The sequence below is a fragment of the Lathyrus oleraceus genome, chromosome 7, assembly GCF_024323335.1.
Source record: "Lathyrus oleraceus cultivar Zhongwan6 chromosome 7, CAAS_Psat_ZW6_1.0, whole genome shotgun sequence".
NCBI lineage: Eukaryota > Viridiplantae > Streptophyta > Magnoliopsida > Fabales > Fabaceae > Lathyrus > Lathyrus oleraceus.
Window position 1 is genome coordinate 516,601,605 of NC_066585.1, and position 9,089 is coordinate 516,610,693.

Sequence of the window (9,089 nt, forward strand, 5' to 3'; positions counted from 1 at the left end):
CCAATGGCTTCAAATACTCAAAAAATCACCACTTGTGCTCTCCAATTCATGCTTTAATCTCCCAAAATCGTAACCCTTGTCAAATTGCTGAAAATCCCCTTAAAAAGAGCTCATAACGCATCAGGAAAAGCCCATAAAAGTGCCCGTCGTGCGTATTATAGATGCATCGCGCGCGCGATATAACTCATACATCTATATCGCACACTCGATAACACACGATGGTGCATGTGATTATTCTAGTAGTTGTGTTAAAAAACACTCTTTTTCACCAGAATTTTCACTAAGTCCCATTCTTCCATACTTGGCTATTTTTCACTCATTCTTGGGTCTTTCTTCTTCCTTTTGACTCATATTTCGCTTGATTTTCACCGATTCTTCACCTAATTATATGAAATGATAGACTGTCATCACAATCCCAAACTTGAATCCTTGTTTGTCTTCTAGTAACTCACCTGTAACTGCATATTTCAACAGACATAAGTCGTATAATAACAAATGAACATCACATATTTTTTCGTTACCTGACCATTGTTCTAGCTTCCAACTTCCATCTGACAAATTCGAAAAACGTCCTCAAATAATGACGAGTACTAAACCTGTTTCTTAGCTCACTTTAACTAACGCAATGGATAAGGGTCATCTCTCAATCAACATGCAAAATAAATTATACTTAGCTTGGTCATGTTCTAAAGTAGTTCATCATAGAAATCATAACACACACATTATAGTTCTTTTCAAGTTATAACTTGACTTATGTTTAGGTAGGATATTTTTAGGAAAGTAGGTTTAAACCTTTACAGTTAGGTGCCTAGTTCTCCTTCTATTCTCACAACCCTTTGTCCCTTCTTTCTGGTACTAGAGATTCAGTCGTTCTTTTTTGTTCTTTCTCTTTTTTTTTGAAGAAGTGACTTTTTCCACTTCTTGTTTTCTCAATATTTTTGAAATTTTGATCATTTTATATAGTACCCTAATCCCAAACTTAGAACTTTGCTCACTTCCAAGAGCAACCCCAAACTTAATCTTTTTTGTACAACTTTAAGAACTAAAATTCTACCTAACTCCAAAGAGAAGGTGGAAATAAAGAATCTTTCCACTCATATGGCTAAGAGTTATAGGCTATGTCACTGAAAGAAAGACTCAGGATGAAAGTGGCTAGTAAAAGGATATTCCGCTTACTATAGGGTGGCTACAAAGGCTCAAAGTTATAAACGGAAAATTGTCTCAGTGTATGTCAATCAAATCAAATAAAATGAAATTGCATGGATACACTCAAAAGAAAGAAAAGTGACCATTATAAATTATTTAGGCTCAAACCTTACTAGATGAGGTATCTGAAGGTTGAGTACAAGTCCTTTGATTCTTTTCTCTTCCTTTTCCTTCAAGTCATCAGTTGCTTTCATTATGATCAAGTCCCTCCTTTTGTTTCTTTTTCTTTTCTTGGATCATGTGTTCAATGTTAAAGTTAGAACTTGTAAATCTGAAAAAAGAAACAACTACAAACAAATTTAGTAAGAACAATTTTATTTTTGATAATACAATGGGAAGGGGAAGAGCACTTGTAGTGACTATTTCTCTTCTCTACGTACATTATTGAAAACTAAAAACAAAGATAAAGTCTTCTAAAATTTAAAAATAAACTACAATTCTTTTCACATATTGCCATCGCGGAAAAGGTCATGCATGTCGTTCATAGTGTTGTTGAAGTCGTTGTTTTATCGAGTCCATTCGGTTCACATGTGGTCTCTCCTCCTTGCTTGCTCCTGATCTTGATTGATGAAGTAATTTTCATCTCTTCAACTGATGCAAACTAGTCTCTTAAGCTTTGAGTCGGCATATGGTCTTCTTGTTGATTGTAGAAGTCTCTAAACGTCGGAGCAAATCTGGGAGGGTTTGCATACAAAGTGGGTGAAAATTCTTCAATCCACATCGTAACCACTACGACATGAGCTTCCATCCTTATTTGAAATTCTCATGTCATCTGACCTTGCATTTGTTGTGGTTGATTTTGCATTGGTGGTTAGTTGAATTCTTCATCATTTCCATCTTGTTTATCTTCTTGAGCATCTTCTCCTTGATGCATGTTTTCCATAATCCTTATACCCGATACGTTGAGGGGTGCTTTAGGAATGATAGTTTTATCTTTGGGGTACTCAGGTAGACGTTCTCTCCTGCACAATTCATTAATGATACAAAAATACCAACAAGCTCGTTGTGTAGTGTTAGTCATATATTTGATATTTTCAGCAATTAACCTTATAATCTTGTATATAGTTCCTAATGGTGCATACAAGAGGAAATTCCAAATTAAAGATAAGATTAGAAGTAGGAGAGTAGTCAATATACTTACCCTGCACATAGGATTGATAGGTTCCATGCGCGCCAAAAGCAGCGTTGGCGTAGGATTCTAACCCTATGGTTTTGTTGGTTTCACGAATCAAATTATTAAAACTTACCCATCGCCTTTATTGAAGCACCTCAACCACTTCCCCAAACCCTTGCAAGTTTTCACTCTCGAAAGCACTTTCTTATGTGGTAGTCCAACATCTTGACATACTTTTCAGCAAGAGCCTCGAATAAGAACTTATGGTCGGAGTAGGTGGAAGTAATTAGAGTGGGGACAGCCCTTGAATAAGACTTGCGTACAACTCGTACTCTTTTTGGTGTCATGGTTCCTACAACAAACACATAGAAACAACACGCTCAGAGGAAAAAGAAAGAAAATTTTCCTAAATAACTCAGAGAAATATGTCAGAAAGAGAGAGAGGGGGTAGAGAAAAAGTTGTGAGGAAAAGAGACTTAATCAGACCCTATATATAATATTTCTGACTGTTGTTCATCGCACACATTACAAATGCATCGCGGACGCGAGAGAAACAAATATGTGTAACATCTCTTTACAACAGTTATATCGCATGTGTTATGGAGTTATCGCGTACATGATGACAACGGTACAAGAAATCTCCAACATCTATATCGTGTGCACAATACACATCGTGTGCACGATGCGTCGCTTCCTAACTTTTTCTTTTCTTTTTGTTTTCTCTTCCACCCTATTTTCTTTTTAACACAATAACAACATGCAAACGTGACTTATTCTAAAAATAAAATTAAAAGCAAAGGTAAAATAAATAAATTCTTACCGATGGGTTGCCTCCCATCAAGCACTTCATTTCTGTTACTAGCTTGATGGCCCATGCCTAAGGCACGTCAAGTGCAAAGGGAACCCTTACGCTGGTCAAGGTGGTTGTCGTCATCCACTTGTCAACCTTGGTACCTTTTTCTTCCACATGGTAGAATGTATCAAAGTCGTCCACATACGGTGTCCAGTCATACACCTTAAAAGTCACCTTCTCCTTATTAAATTTCAAAATAAGTTCACTTGTCTCCACATCTATCTTTGCTTTCGCAGTTGCCAAGAATCAGCGTCCGAGAATTATTGAGCCTTCAGAGTTTCCTTTCATGTCCAATACCAGAAAATATGTCGAAAATACTAAACCGTCAACATGCACTAACACATCTTGTATAACACCAACCGGGTGAGTAACAGGTGAATCAACTAAAGCAAGAGTAATATTGATTGGTATTATCTCTCCTAAGTCACGCTCTTTAACTTTATCCAGTGGTATCACATTTATACTTGAACCCAAATCACACAAGGCATGTGGGATATCCATTCCACCAATAGTACAAGATATAGAGAACTTATTTGGATCCTTTAGCTTTGGTGGCAATGCTTTAGGCACATAATTGTGCCTTGTCCATCCTAGTCATATTTAGTTGTGCCTTGTCCACTTTTTGCTTTTTGCCCTTAAATAGTGCCTTCATGAATTTATCAAATTTAGGCATAATTTGCAAAACCTCATGGAAAGAAATACTTACCTGAAGTGTCTTCAGCATCTCTTTAAACTTGGTAAACATTCCTTCTTCATCTTCATGAAGTTTTTTTTCTCTTTATTATAGGATACAGTTCCTTAATATAATAAGGTAGTGGTGGATTGAGGTCATTAAGGATTTGGTTATTTATTCTTCTCCATGGAGAGTTTTTGTCTATTAATTGATCAATGGTGACTCCTTTTTCTTCTTGGTCACCTTGAAATTCACTCTCTTATATTTCCTTCCTTAATTCTCCCTTTTCCATTATCCCCTCTTCAACTATATCATCCATCTCTTTCTTAGAAATCAGTCCAACACCTGTTTCAACAGCGTTTCAAGACTCATTCTTTGGATTATCTACCGTATTACCTGAGAATCCTCCACTCGAGCTTGGTAAAGCAGCTATCTGCCTATACAATTGACCAATTTGTGTCTCTAACTTTTTGATGGAAGCAACATGGTTTATACTCATCGTCTTATGATTCTTATTTACCTGCTCCAAACCATTATGAGTGACCTTAATTAAATTTTGCAAAGTCTCTTGTGAATGCTTCCTTTGGAAATTGGAAGTTTGTTGGTTTTGTTGCATAGCTTGGTTACCACTTTGGTTTTGGTTGTTGCTCCAACGAAAATTTGGATGATCCTTCCATCCCCGATTGTAGGTATTGGAATAGGGGTTGTTCTTCTGAAAATTTTCAAATTGGGTCTCTTAACTTAACCCTTCTAAAGATCACCTTTCGTTTGCATGTCCTCCTCCATAAAAGTCATACTTAAGTGATTGTACCTGGCTCACTTAGCTTTGTTTAAGCAGCCTTTAGCTAGCTGCTTATTTAACAATTCAATTTGAGCTAATAATGAAGTTTCAGTATCAACAGTTAGCATACCTTTGAGTGTCCCCACTGTTTCAACTTTCACTGATCTTTCCCTTTTAAAATGGTACTCATTCATGCACATCTTTTCAATTAGATCCTTGACTTGTGGTTCGGTCATTTGTGTAATCGTGCCTCCCGCAGAAGCATCTAGAAACATACATGTTTGACTCTTGAGGTCTTTAATGAAAATTTGCATATACTCCATATTGTTCATATTATGATTGGGGCATCATCCTAGTAGTAACTTGAATCTCTCCCAAGAGTCATACAGTGACTTTGTGTCTTGTTGTTCGGAATTGACTATCTCAACTCTCCTCTCAGTAAACTGGATGGTGGTGAAAAATGTTTCCAAGAACTTATCCTCTAGCTCCTTCCATGTTTGAATGGTTCCATTTGGAAGGCATAATAACCAATCTTTTTCCCTTCCAATGAGTGAGAAACCAAACAACCGTAACTTTACTTGGTCGTTCGTGACATTTTCAAATTTGCACATCAAAGCGGTGAAGGAGAATTGCCATCTAAGACGCAGCGGAATTTAAAAATTTTCTCCATTTAGTGATCCTTACGAATGGGCATGATTATTGATAGAATCGTTACCTCTTGTGACGATTCAAACCTTTGGTGCAGATTTCTGATAATGATCAAAACCTTTGATACAGATCCACGGGGCGATCACGAACGTTGAACGATGACAACGTCTCTACTCAGTCCACACGAACGGATTCCTTCAATCGCAGTGCTAGCTGTTATGAATGAAGGCTTTGAGTGAGAGAGATACGAAATTCCAACTCTTCAGTTGTGTTTTCTGTCTCAGTGAGTTTTTAATGCTTCTACCCAAGGGGTTCTATTTATAGAACCATTTATGTGGGCTTCAAGCCAAAAAGCCCACTTAAGTGCATTTTGGCCCATATCTCATAATATGCCAAAATCACTTAAGTATTTGGTACCTTACCATATTTCGTATTCTACTCAAGTACATCGTACCTTACGATGTTCCTTAATTATTCTATCTCTCATCAATTCGTCCTTTGTGTGTGACCCTATAGGTTTTCGCGACGTTGACAATTATATTAAATCACGCATTTAACATAATAAATAGTGAGCGGTATCTAGCAACACATCACTGCTATCCAAGTCACGAAAATGTCATGTGATCTGACAAAACCTCCTGTGATAATAATTATGTGTATAATTACCCCTTTGCCCTTATGTCTATATTGAACACAAGGTATAAACCGTGTCACCCTTGTCCAGTTCAATATTGGGCCCATAGACATTTATCCTGTTACGCAGGATAGGCAAATTCCATCTAGGACACTCATGTCCCTCAGCATACTTTGTGGAGTACCCATCAACTGTCTTTATGGTTATCCAGTTACGGACAACGTTAGATCAGCAATAAAGCACTCGACTCTACATCTAGGATCCATAGTGGTTTCAGGTCGAAGAGTGGTATACACTATTATCACCATGAGAATAACTTATGACACTTTGCATAACTTTCTATATAGTATTCTCATAGCGGGTCAATCCGGTATAAATATTACTCCTAATATTCATACCTATGTTTAAGACTTGGTAACTCTTTATCCATGATCCATGAGATGTGATAATCAGTCTACAAACATAATAGTCTTAATGCTTTAATGCTATCCCACTTCACACTAAAGCTCGACTACGGATACTTTAAGAATAGTGTCCTTATGTTTAATGTGTTCTCATGATTAAGTCACACTTAATACATTAAACGGACTATCTATTCTAGGGACTTTATTAATCAACCATAATAAAGAAAATGCCTTTTATTATTAATAAATAATTCGATACAAGTACCAAAAGTATTGGCCTCTAGGGCTTACACCAACAAGCGGTTTCATAGAAGCGTGCAACATGAGCCCATGGATTTATGATAATGTTCCCGTCGAACGGATTGTCTCTTAGACCTGAAAGGACAAAATTCTTAATATCAAAGTTAGCAGGGTCTGCCGGTAAAAAAAACCTAGAAATCTGTCATTCATCAGTTCCTTTACATTAGTCCCATAGTGTGGGTTTGTGCAACTGCCATGATGACTTATTCTTCATAGTCACAAGAACTTGATAGTTGCTCTTCTTATGATATTATATCGTCCATAGATGCTTTTTTAACTACTTTTCTGAGAGCACGTGCAGTTCTTTCAATTTTTGGATCAAATGGAATTAATGTTGATCTTGAACTGCGCATGAACATACATAAAATACCTCAGTAGCATTATGATAAACAAGAAAATAAAACAAAAATTAAAAATACTAAAAATAAACAATTTCATAAATGTCGCCTTGTTGAAATATCAACAGACCCCGACAACGACTCACAAAACTCGATGACTTCTCGGTAAGTGCACCGATAATTTCGAAGTAATAAAAAGATTGAATCCACAGGGACTGCCTCCAAGCAAGACAAAATTTTGCAATTTATAAAAACTATTAAAAATAGGGAGATTTTGAGTTTCAGTACGGAAAGTAAATAAACGAGTAAACAATGTCACAAAACTTGCCAAGTTATGTTGTAGAATCCCTTATTCCTTTATTGTTGATGTTTGATGCCCTATATGAATGATCTAATCACTATAATCCCACGGTGAATTAACAAAACCGTTATAGTCGATCCCTCCCGAAATAACTCACTAACCACTACTCAGAGCTTTCTATCCCTAATCCGCCAGGGTAAGTAGGGTTAAGCGATATATAGAATGTTAATTCTCTATGCCACTACTCGGGGTCTCCTATCCTTATTCAACCAGCGTAAGTACGACAATTGACCTAGGTCCAACACATAGACTAATTGAAATTCTAGTTAACAGACTTTCGATGTCACACGGGTTGTTATGACATCCAATTCTGCGTAGACAAGAATTATGCAGAACTTAAAAAGTAAGTGCAGTAAATAACACAAGGAATTGTTTACCCAGTTCGGTCCAACATGACCTACGTCTGGGGGCTACCAAGCCAGGGAGGAAATCCACTATTAGTAGTATTAATTCAGACCTTAAACCACCTGTTTAACCCTATCACTTAATACCTACCCAATGCAATTTCAATCTTACACTAAGATCAGAGTTCCTACTCACTCCCCCTCAATCACCTCAGTGATTACAACCTTTAATTAAGATTAAAGACAATTTTGAAGTCACCCTTCAAACAACTCTTGATTGTGCTTAACAACTTTAATCAAGATACACAGCACTCACGCTTAAAAGCTTAGAGTGACACAACGCTTACAACTCAATGAACACCCTATACCAATGCAATCATCTCAGTGATAATAGCTTGGCTCACAAGATACACCTAATACAAGACACACAAAAATACAGCAGTGAAGTATGATGGACAAATCATCTTCACGCCTCAAATCCCCCGAGTTCTGAAATTAGGATTGCCATCCTCTTATATTGCAGCACTTGGGCCTTGTACTTGTATTTCCTGAATTTAAGGTCAAGCGAGTTAACCTAAATTCCACAACTAGGTTACTAACAAATAGGCTATTTGTTAGGTTCATTAATTGTAGCTTAGTTGTTGGTTTCCTGGATTTTAGCTCAGTTGTTGACTTCCTGAAGAATAGCCTGAGAAAAATGCTGAAACAGAAAAACTAAACAACCTACAATTTAGCATATGTTGCCAGGAGTGAATGTCACAATATTTAGTTTGACATCCAAAGCATAGACCATATGCTAAGTCTGTTATCTTCCTGAAAACAGACTGTACAAATTTGTTGTACTGTACAGGACCAATTTGTCCATACTTCAGTAACAGCGTACATTAATAAATGTCAAAGCATCCAATTTGACATTTACACAATGAGCCTTACGTCAGGTCTGTTATCCTCTTGATAAGCAGACTGAGAAACATATTGAACTGTAGCAGATAACCAACCTGCCTATTATTCAGTATATGCTGTCAATGATGAATGTCATAACATCCAGTTTGACATTCAGACAGTAGGCTTTGTGTCAGGTCTGTTATCCCCTTGATAAACAGACTGGAAATAAATACTGAGTTATTAAAGAACACCAGCTGTTCTATTCCTCAGTATCTGCTGACAGGGATGAATGTCATAACATCTAGTTTGACATTCAGTAGATCCTGTATTAGCTAAACCTGCAGCATACAACTCAAGTATGTCATGACATCAGTCAAGACATCAGAGTACAATTAGATATTCTAACATACAATGCAGTCAAACAGTCATCTTCACAGCATGTCATGACATCAGTCAAGACATTAGAATCCAGCTAGTGTTTTACCATACAATGCAGCCAATCAAACATCTACAAACTCCCCCTTTGGCAAATTTTTGGCTAAAACACT